The 12,094-nt window shown below is 37.3% G+C and overlaps 1 protein-coding gene across 2 annotated transcripts in view; it reads right to left on the reverse strand.

Moving 5' to 3' along the window:
- PBX3 (PBX homeobox 3) overlaps positions 1-12,094 on the reverse strand; it is a 205,965-nt gene that overhangs the window by 18,047 nt on the left and 175,824 nt on the right. The window lies entirely within an intron of this gene.

The raw sequence follows: 12,094 nt of genomic DNA on the forward strand, positions 1-12,094 counted from the left end.
ACAGTCAGCTGGAGTTAAAAGTGCCAATTTTTCAAAAAAAAAACTGATATGAAAAGATAGTACCACTTCTCAAAGAGAACGTAAGTAAAAAAACTTAGTTTTGGCAAAGAATCTGATGTACCTGTAGGGCAACAGTCTAAATATCTAATTTTAGGAAGTCAAGAAGAAGAAAAGGAAATAAATTACTCCAAAACTTCTCTCCCTTGATCTTTGATCCAGTCACCTGACAAGATCCCAGTGGGGGTGACCCAATTAGGTCTTTTAGCCCCTTCTACTCCTGAGCCCCATCACAGACCCTTTGAATTATAACTTTCAGGCACAGGGCCCAGGAATCTGTATTCTAACAAACTCTCCTGATCATTCTTCTTCTGTGTGCTAAAGTTTTAGAAGCAAGCACCACTCTATGTCCTTACTGATTGCATGTGTGTGTGTGTGTGGGGGGAGGTGTTCAATGTGCAAAAATCTACAGTGATTGTGGATTTATCTGTTTTTCTTGACATTTTGTAAGTTTTGCTTTATGTTCTTTGAGCTTCTGCTAAAATTGGTACACACAAATACAGAGCTGCTGTGTCATTATTATTTAGTGCCTCTCTTCATCTCTAGTAAAACTTTTTGCCTTGATGTATTCTTTATCTGATATTAACAAAGAAACACCAACCTTCTTTTGGTTATTGTTTACATGTTATATTTTTTCCCATTCTGTTATTTTCATTTTATGTCCTTCTGTTTTAGATGTGTCTCTTAAAAAACCCATAATTAGGTTTCATATTTATGTCTCACCTGACAATATTTGCCTATTAGAGTACTCAATACATTTATACTTAATGGAATTACTGGTATATTTGGGTATAAAGCTACCATTTTACTAAGTGCTTCCTATTTGTCCCACTTACAATGTTTCTCCCTTTCTTGCCTTCTTTTAGACTGCTTATTTTAAAAAATTATTCCTTCTTTTTAAACAATTTTTTCCTTCTTTATTAGTTTGGAAGTTATGTATTCTTTTAGTATTCCTTAGTGACTACCCTAGAGATTACACATTCATGACTATCAAAGTCTAACTGTTACTTTTACATTAACTGGTATTTTCATTACCTTTTGCAGCAAACGCAAGAGTATCAGTACACTTACCCTCCCCTCAGAACTTATGAGGCATTATTGTTGTATATTTTAATTCTATACATATTATAAGCCAATAGGACATTATTATTACTATTTTAAACAATCAGTATTCATTTATATTCACACACACATTTACCCTTTGTTTTCCACCCTTCCTGCATCTCCCACCCTCTACGTGGTATCTTTTTTACTTCTGCATGAAGACTATTTTTTATACTTCCTTTTGTGAGAAAATGGTACAAATTCTCTCAAGTTTTTACTTTATTTCATCCCCACTATCAAAGGGTGCTTTTGGCAGATGCAGAATTCTAGGTTGACATTTAATTTAGTTCATCTCTTAACGATATCATTCTACTTGGTTATTTTGGTTTTATTCTCTTAAGAAATCAGTTGTTAGTCTAATTGCTGTTTCTTTGAAGGCAATCTTATTTTCCCTTCTGACTGCTTTTGTTTCAACCTTGTTCAGTGTGGATTCCTATATACTCATTCTGTTTGGGGACTGTAGTTTTTCATGAATCTAGGGCTTAGAATCTTCCATCAGTTTTGGAAAGTTATCAGCCTTTACATTTTAAACACTGCTTCTGACCCACTCTTACATTTGCTTCTGGGGCTCCAATTACATTTATGTTAGACTTCTTACTGTATCCTCAATGTCCCTATTTTTCTGAATTTCTATTCTACTGTCTCTCCATTCTTTAGTATGGTTATTTTCTTGTGATCCATCTCCCTGTTCACTAATTTTCCCTTCAACTATGTCTAATCTGCTTTTAAATCCATACACGGAATTCTTAATTTTGGTTACTATATTTTTGGTTCTAGAATTTCCATTTGAATTTTTTTATGGTTTCCAATCCTCTGATAAAATTCACCATTTTGTCTTTTATTTCCTTATATATATTAAGCAGTTATTTTACAGTCCTTATAGGATCCTTTTATTTTTTAGATTTCCATGGGTCTGTTTCTATTGTCTGTTGTTTCTGTTGGTTTTAGTATATGTTGCCATGTCTTCTTGTATGTCTGTTTTTCTCTGCTTGTGTGCCCAATGTTGTATTTGCTTTGTTTATAGAAATAGCTTGAAGCTTAGAATGTTGCTAACTTTTTCTACAAAAATAACCATATTTGCTTTGTCCAGGCACCTACAAGTACTTGCAATCCAATTTCAAGGACAGGTATTTGAAGCAGAATTACAGTCTCTGTGAGAGTCTACGTACTTCCAATGTACCCTTGCTAGGGAGCAGCCCTAGCAGTCTAAGGCCTCACTCAAGGGAAATAAGGTAGCCTCCCCTGGTAGGTCCTAGACGTCTGGACACCAATTCCCTACGAAGTTGTCAAAAGCATTGCTTAACCTCTCAGCCTCTTAGTCACTCACTCAGAATTGACAAACGACCCAAGGAAAAGTCATTTCTCCTGGCCTTATTTTCTTCTTATCTACAAATTCCCTGGACAACATCATCCATTCCCAGGGCCTCAACTATGAACTTAAATGGATGACTCCCAAGCTACATATTTAACCCTGACTTTTCTCATAGGTTATACTTCCAAACTGAACATTTCCCAACTGAGGTGCTGATGGCAATGCAAACCTGGCATAACTACCACAAAGCTTTAATTTTCCCTCCATCAAACAAGCATTTCCTCATGTGTTTCCTTTATCAGATAATAGTATCACCATCTTCAATTATTTAGGCTAAAAACCTTAGCCATCGTCTAATACTCTTTCCTCCTCACATTCACATCCAATTGTTTACCCAATTTCCAAAATATAAGTTCTGCCTTCAAAATGCTTTTCAAATCCATCCTGTTTTCTACTTTCAGTGGCCTAATTTTAGTCCTCACCACCTCTTTCCTGGATTATACCAATAATCTCTTATGTAGTCACTCTCATTCTAGTGGTTTCTCCTTCAAATTGATCTTATACATTGGTGCTAGATTTAGCTCTCATAAATCTGATCATACCACCCAATCCAGAAACCCTTATCTTCCTTATTTTCCTTCATAGCACTTACTAGTATGACATAATACATAATTATGTTATTATTTATAATTATACATAATATTTTATGAATATGTACCTCAATTAAGGTATATATTATTCTTCTCTCCTCACTAGACTGTAAGCTCCACAAGGACAGAATCTTTGTTGTAGTCACTGTTAAATATAGCACCATGACCAAAAATTACTAGTTGAATGAATATTGTTGAATAAATTAATTAATGCAAAACAGACATCTAGACTGCTCAACCTCATAAATGCAGGCATAATTGCAGACATCTAAACATCTACACATCATAATTCCAGACCTTCTCCAATCAGGGTCAAACGTGACTTACTACTTAAATCATTTCTTCAACAGTCATTGAGTGTCAAGGTGCTAGACACTGTGTTAGGCTTAAGAATACAGTGCTGAATAAGACTGCAGTCCTGATCAACATGGAATTCACCATCCATCAGGGGAAGAGAATTAAACAATTAATTATTTAGTGCTCATTTCAGCAGCACGTATACTAAAATTGAAACAATTCATTATTTGGGGCATCTGGCTGGTTCAGTTGGTGGAGCATGTGACTCTTGATCTCAAGGGTCATGAGTTTGAGCCCCACGTGGGGTGTAGAGTTCACTTTATTTATTTATTTTTTTAAGATTTTATTTATTTATTTGAGACAGAGACAGAGCACAAGCAGGGGGAGGGGCGGAGGGAGAGGGACAAGCAGACTGCCCGCTGAGCATAGAGCCCATTGCAGGGCTCAATCCCAGGACCCGAAATCATAACCTGAGCCCAAAGTCAGATGCTTAACCAAGTGAGCCACGCAGGTGCCCCTAGAGTTCACTTTAAAAACAAAACAAAACAATTCATTATTTAGTTATAATTGTGATAAGTGCTATCAAGGGAAAGTATAAGAAGCTATGAGAACACATAATGGAGGATACGAACTGGGAGTACAAGGAAAGCTTTCTTGAAGAACTGACAGTCGAAGTGAGCTTTGAAAGTGTAGTAATTAATAAAATGTTCATACATTTTTGTGGGGGGTGGTTAGGGTCAGACCATTCCAGGCAGGAGAAACAGCATAAACAGCACAATAATAATTATTATTATATCTTCTCCTTACGCTGTGATAGGCACTCTGCTAGGTACTTTACATATATTATCTCACTGAAACTCCCATAACCTGATTAAGTACATGCTGTTTTTATCCAAATGAAACCTATGAGGAAATGAGGCACAGTGAGGTTGAATGACTTGCCCGGAGGTCACAGAACTAATATGTTGGGAACCTTCCTAATGCTCTCAGTATAAAGTAAACCCATCCTTCTACCACAGTCCAAATGGCACCCACATGGCCCTGTGTACTCCCCCAGGTAACTTTTGTATCCTGTCAGTAACACGTTTGTCTGTCTCCCCCAAGAAATCTGACATTTCTCAGGGAGAAGAACCCTAACTAATTCACCTTTGTTTGCCACAGGGCCAAGCACAGTGCTTACAGTAGGCCTGTTGAATGCATCAGGACCTGTTGAATGCATTAGGAGAATAGCCCAAAAACCCAAATACTTTTGGCTGGATCAAATTAATTTATTTACCTTGTTTGTAGCTTCTACTCTCAAAATCCATATTCATTTTAGAAAAGTAATACGCTTTCTGCATGGCTAACAGAAAAATCAGGAAAGGAGAAGACAAGCCAAAACACAAAGACAAAGGAAGCCCAAGAGCATCTCTGGAGAATGCCAGATCTCCTGGGTAGGACTATCACAGAGTCAACATGAGTGAGGAGCCGGCAGGCTTGAACTTGGAGTCTCTTCTAATCTGGTGCCTTGTTCTTTGGGCTACACTGTGTATCTTCTGTTCACTCCTCCCTACCTACTCTCTACACCACTCTGGGCCCCAAGAGGCTTCTAGCCAAAGGAAGTCACTGGTGGGAGATGAGGAAAGGGAAGAAAAGTAACATCAGAGTAATCGTTCCCCTTACTCCCTCAGTGTAAAACTGCTTTTACTTAAGGTTTCAGTTACTATCCTTCCAAATGCAGCTTCTATGTCTTGGTTCTGGTAATCCTTCATCTATCTCTTCAAGGCCAGGGGTAATAACAGAACCGAGCATTACTAGTATTGCCCTTTGTGGTTTCCCTACACTCTGCGCACACTTCTGTAAACAGTCACTTTATTAAACTCTCCTCGAATTACTCTAATGTGAGTGTGCCATCTGTTTTCTTCTGGGAGCCTGACTGATATGTTGGCCTACTGGTCTGACATGCCTCAGAGAAGCAAGGCGATGGCAAGGTGAGATGCAATGAGGAGAGACTGCTAGGAATACTCAGAGGGAAGAACTAGGCAGAAGAAGGTGAAGGGGACAAAAACTGGAGGGACCCAGAAGAAATAATTTCTTCTTTTGTGAATTTTCAGGGTGTTATGTAAAAAAAAGGGGAACTCCACCTTAATCAACCAAACCAAGTCTTAAGAAATCAGAGATCTCAAATTCTAATCATGATCATGGCTTCTTCTAGGTATAGGAAAACTCAAAAACCACTACATCAAAGCTGGAAATAGTCTCCCTATCCTTAGTTTGGGCATTATAATCAAACTAGTGTTAAGAGGTTCTTCTCAAAAAAATGTCAATTTAAAAGAAATAAAATACCTGACACCACTGGAGCCAACTGGAGGTACCCTGCTAATCACGGTACTGACTGTTTGTAGAGAAGACAGAAACAACAAATCAGAGGCTTCTGTTTTCTTTAAATCTTGCAGATATACGCCTTCTCTGTATTCAGTGTTACAGCAGCCTCAAAGCTCCCATCTCTTTACAACCTGCTCCTTTGTTCTTTGCACACTGTTTAATGATGTCTATCTCCACTAGGACCCACAAGCAGAGCCTTTATAGAACACAGGGTCTGTAGCCTTCTTTTAAGACAAGTGAAAGAACCACTGTAACAAAATAGCTGCCACTTTCCTTCACCTTGTCTCCAGTTCACCAACTGCATATTTACAGGAGAAACCCACTCCTGCCTTCTATCTCCTGCCAAAGCCACTGAACAGGTCCTTTATGGATAGCTGAAAAAGATACTGTAATTTGATAGTCATCCTTTTTTTCCTGCTCTAATTATTATTTTAACGGGCTTCTTCTTATTTTAATAGATTTTTTTTAATAAGGAAATCTTACTTACAAATTTTAATTAGCTTACTGAATATTCACTGCTTTGGAATAAGTAGTTTAATGAGGAAGGAGACCTCAGGCTACTAACTAGCCTGGAGTGTCCAAAGCAGCTTAGGGGGAAATGATGCAGTCCTTGTGATAGAAGCCCAGGCCTGGGCCTCACAAACCAGGACTCTGCAGCTGGGGCCCCAGGGATAGAGGAATCACACTGCCTCTTGCAGGGGGAAAAAAAAAAAAAAAAGTAAAAATCCACTCTCTTGCTTTTTATCAAGAACCTGTGTGTAAGAAGAACCTCCAGCTCTCCCACTTGTAAAGACTTGTGACTCTGTCAAATCACTTAACCTCTCTGAACATCAGTCTCCTCATCTGTAAGGGTTAGATAATAATTTTTTCCACACTAGACTGTTAGAAAAGCGGGTCTTGTGCACCGCTTTAAAAGCTCTAAAATACGTTAGTTGAATGAATGAATGAATGAATCTTAATGTTGCCAATTAACCTCTTTACTATTTCAGGTTCTCATCCGTTAAAAAAAAAAATCAATCCTTTCTTTACAGTACATTTCAATTACAGTAGCTATGAAGAATAAGTGAACATTTTTCATTCTAAAAACACCTAGCAGAGAAAGTAGGGGCCAGAGTTCTTTAAACTCAAAATTGGAATCAGGAGAACAATGAAGTTTTTTGTGACTTGCTAATTTGAATAATCAATGCAAGTTAGCTTTATTTCAAAAAGTAAAAGCATATTAATATCTCCTTCACTAATTAAGAATATGTGACAATTTAAGTATGATTCTCAATGCTTATGACATTTGAAATAATTTCTTCTTTTGTGAATTTTCAGGGTGTTATATAAAAAAAGGGGAACTCCACCTTACTCAACCAAACCAAGTCTTAAGAAATCAGAGATCTCAAATTCTAAGTTCAACCTGCAAGTCTATGTTAAGGACATTTATATTTATAATATATTAGCACAAATTAATGTAGGACTAACAAAAACTGTAAATTTTTCATTTACCAGTGCCTATTTATATAATATATAGTGAATTTTAAAAACTATAATAATATAATAATATATATTAACTTCATATGTAAGACCAAACTCCTGATCTCCTTTCCCCCTGAAAAACCTGCTCCTCCCAAATCCCTCCCCATCATACTTAATGAAAACTGCATCTTTCTGCTGCTCAAGCCAAAAATGTTCGAGTCCTCCTTGACTTTCTTTCTCACATCCTACATTTCATCTGTCAGTAAACCCTCCTGGCTGTACCGTCACAATTATCTGGAATCCAGCCGCTTCTCATCATCTCTACTACAAACCTCTTGGCCCAAGTCACCGGCACCTTCTGCCTGGATTATTGCAAAGAACCCTAACTGGTGGCTGCTTCTCCTTGCCCCTCACTCTATTGTCCATACAGCTGCCATGGTGATCCTGCTAAACTTTAAGTGAAATCATGCCACTCCCCAGCTTTCCACTTCACTCAGAGGAAACATCCGCCATTACCGTGGTGTCCAAGGCCACTGCACCATTTGGATCTCAGGATCTCTCTGACTTCATCTCCTACTACTTCTCCCACTTGCTCAGGCAACTTTTACCTCAGGCCCTTTGCACTTATTGTTCCCTCTGCCTGGAATGTTCTTCACCTGTTAGCCACATGGCTTGTTCATTCTCTCCTTCAATCTTTACCAAAAGATATTTTCTCAAGGGAGGCTTTCTTTACCATTCTATTAAAAATTGCACACTTCACTCCCTGTTCTCCTTCCCTCCTTTATTTTTCTCCATAACACCTATCACTTTATTCTAATTTATCATCTCATTTACTTATTTTATCTGTTTGCACTCTCCCAGGAAAATATAAGCTCCATGAGGGCAGGCTTGTTGTTGTGTAAGTAGTAAACTTTTTAGTCAAGTGAAATATATATATGCCAAAAAGGAGGCACACGGTAGAGAGCATGATGAATTTTCCAAAAAGTGAAGACACCCATGAAACCATCACTGAGATCAAGAAACATCAGGGGTGTCTGGGTGGCTCAGTCAGTTAAGCGCTTGACTCTTGGTTTCAGCTCAGGTGGTGATCTCACCGTGGTGAGATCAAGCCCCACAAGTTTCTTTCTCTCTCTCCCTCTGCGCCCCCTGTTCAACCTCGTGTGTGCGTTCTCTCTCCCTCTCTAAAATAAATAAAACTTTAAAAAAGAAAGAAAGAAACATCATCTTTCCAATCACTATTCTCCCAAGGGTAATCACTTTTATCCTGACTTTTAACACTAAGATCAATTTCGCCTGTTTTTGAACTTTTTTTTTTAAAGTAGTCTCCGGGGTGCCTGGTGGCTCAGTCATGATCCCAGGGCCTGGGATGGAGCCCGGAGTCAGGCTCCCTGCTCAGCTGGGGGTCTGTTTCTCCCTTTCCCCCTGTCCCTTCCCCACTCCCCTGCTTGTGCTCTCTTTCTCTGTAAGATAAATTTAAAAATAAATAAATACATAAAGTAGGCTCCATGCCCAACGTGGGGCTTGAACTCATGACCCTGAGATCAAGAGTCTCATCCTCTGCAATTTGCATTTTTCACTCATTATTATGTTTCTAAGATTCATTCAAATTGGGTGTACATAGTTGTAGATCATCCCTTTTCATGGCTATATAGTAACCTGTAATGGGATTATACCACAATGGATTTATCCATTTCCGCAATCAATGGACAACTTTCTTACTTCAAGTTTTTTACCATTTTCAAATAATGTTACAATGAATATTTTCACCCATGTCTCCTGATATACGTACACAAGAAGTTTTCTAGAGCAATTTCACTTAGAGGTAAAATTATGGATTTAATGGTATAGGTACATTCAAATTTATAAGATAATGCCAAAAGTTTTCCAAGTAGCTATACCCATTTACATTCCTACCAAGAATATTTAAGAGTTCCTGCTACTGTATATTCTTGCCAACCATGTGTGGGCTTGGAATGGTCAAATTTAGGATTTTCTGCCGCAACCTGGGATATGTAAAATGTGATTTCATTGCAGTTCTTGAATAACATTTTCCTGATTATTAATAAGGATCTTCTCATATAACTGAATATATTATTCTGTGAGGTCCTTATTTATGTTTTTTCTTATTAATTTATAGGAATTCCTTCTGTATTTTGGATATTCATCTTGCACATACACTTACAAATCCCTTCTTGCAGTCTGTGGGCTGTCTTCACATTTTAAAAAAGGTTTTATTGGAAATGATTTCAAACTTGCAAAAATAAAAACAGTACAAAGAACATCTGTGTATGCCTTCTACTCATATTCACCTGTTATTAAACATTCTGCCCCATTTGTTTTATCATCTGTGTGTACTCATGCATGCACACTCTCCCTCTGTGTTTATAGGTTTGTGTGTATGTGTTTACATATATACATGCACACACATATAAACACACAGACACGCACACTTTTTTCCTGAACCATATGAAAGTAAATTATATACGTCATGGCCCTTTATCCCTACGTAAGTCAGTGTGTATTCCCTAAGACCAGAGATGTTCTCTTATAGAACGGTAGTACAATTACAAATTATAATTGACTTAAATTAACCTAACCCAATATCCTTCACGGCATTTTTTCCCCTTTAGTATAAGATCCAGTCTAGGGTGAGGTATTGCATTTACCTGTCATGTCTCTATCCTCTTTTAGTGTGAAACATTTCCATGGCCTTTCTCTGACATTTTTCAAGAATACTGCTCCCATCCTCCTTTTTTCCCTAACAGAACACTCCTCATTTTGTTTGTCTGATGTTTTCTAGTGATTAGATTCAGGTTACTTTCTTGGATGAAACACTACCCACAATGTCCACCTGTCCCACTTTGGTGATGTTGCTTCTAATCACCTGATCAGGGTTTTGTTCCATTTCTCCACTCTATAATTGCTTTTTTTTTTTTTAACCCTTGCAACCAACAAAGGGCCTATGGAGAGCCACTTTAAGACCATCTTCTTCATCAAAATTTCTCCCTAGATTTAATATCTACTGATGACTCCTGCCTGATCCAATCTTTACCAAAATAGTTACATAATGTTGATGTTTCAGTCTTTATTAAGTATTTTGATAAACATCTTAGCACTAAATTTATCTTTTCCTTTGTTGTTTATACTTTTTATGGTCTTTTTAAGAAATTTTTTCCTACCCTCAAAGTACTAAAGATATTTCCTTACATTTTCTTTTGAAAGTTCCTTACTTATTCTTAATTATTATTTTAAGCAGTATTTTAAGCAATAAAGAATAAATCAGTTTCATATACCCTAAATCTAGCAAAAATTGTGTTGCTACAATTGCCTGTTTTCACTGGATTTCAATTTTTTTAAGTTAGTTTTTTTTTTTAAAGATTTTATTTATTTATTTGAGAGAGAGAGAATGAGAGATAGAGAGCACAAGAGGGAAGAGGGTCAGAGGGAGAAGCAGACTCCCTGCTCAGCAGGGAGTCCGATGCGAGACTCGATCCCGGGACTCCAGGATCATGACCTGAGACGAAGGCAGTCGCCTAACCAACTGAGCCACCCAGGCACCCCTAAGTTAGTTTTGTATATGAACGATTTCTGGATTCTAAATTTAATTGTATTTTAAGTATGATGTATATTTTAAACAATACTTTTTCTCTTTAGAAAGTAGTTAACCTGTCAGTTCTGGAACATTCTCTGGTTTCACCTCTAAACAACTTAAATAATAGGGCACTAATTTATAAGGCTAGCAATTGATGTCTAATACTTAAAATGATAACATCATTGTTCCCACTTCAGAGATGTGTAGGAGGGGAATTGTTGAGGGGAAATTAACTTCTTTAGGCAGGAAAAGGGTAAGAGGGGAAGAAATTGTCACAATTTAATGCTTAAACAGATCCCTGAAATTCTGCATTTGAAAGGCTGAACTGGGAGAAAAAAGGTCAGCAAGTCTGCTTTGTAGACAGACTATTCTAAGTCTCTATTATTTCCATGTCTGAAGCAATTACCAAAAAAAATTTTTTTAACCTAACAAAGCTGTTTTTCTATCAGAAAATAAGTGAAATGAATATAGTAATATACTTAAAAAAGTAAGTAATGTGTTCCTAGCCTATTTTAGAAGTAGAGCAAAACCTCCCTGGTTCGGAGCAGTCAGAAGGAAACTTTTCTCCCACTTATTACACAGCATGTGTTAGGCAAGTCCTACATTAGACACAAAATGCTAGTACTATACTAATGAAAAGCCAGGATCTTATCACTTTCAAAAAATGTATATAATCTGTGTTATTCTCCAATGGTAACTATGTTATAGAAGTAAAAAAGAAGCAGAGACATGAAAACACCTTAATTGAAATTGGACCTGCAAACATTTGAATTCTAAAGTCAGAGAGCTCTTGGGAGAGCCTGAAAATGGGGCTCGGCATCATCAACTGACGTTTAGCATGAGCCCAATCCTTTCACTAATGTTCAGGGGAAAAGCACACACCAGAAAAACACCCACTTAATTTCATTTTCCCTATATGACCCAGCACATTAGACTGTTCCTTAATATTCTAAGTGGCAGTGAGTACTATATAACCCAGACAGGAATGTTTTATATACATCTTCACAAGTTGGTAACTCAAATCAACTATATTCCATTTCAAACTGGGCAAGAGGAATCAAGATAAGCCACTATTTCATAAGAGAATGACACTAACTCTTAAATGATAGCATAATTATAAACTGAAGGTTGTTCTAGAGGTTCTATGGAAAGTAATGCCAAAACAGAAGCTAGAAATCATCTCAAACCCAGACCTTAATCCCTTAAAGAACAATGACTTAAAATACTGATACAAAACTTTCAGTAGAATCTGAAGGG

This window comes from Zalophus californianus, chromosome 13, assembly GCF_009762305.2.
Source record: "Zalophus californianus isolate mZalCal1 chromosome 13, mZalCal1.pri.v2, whole genome shotgun sequence".
Taxonomy (NCBI): Eukaryota; Metazoa; Chordata; class Mammalia; order Carnivora; family Otariidae; genus Zalophus; species Zalophus californianus.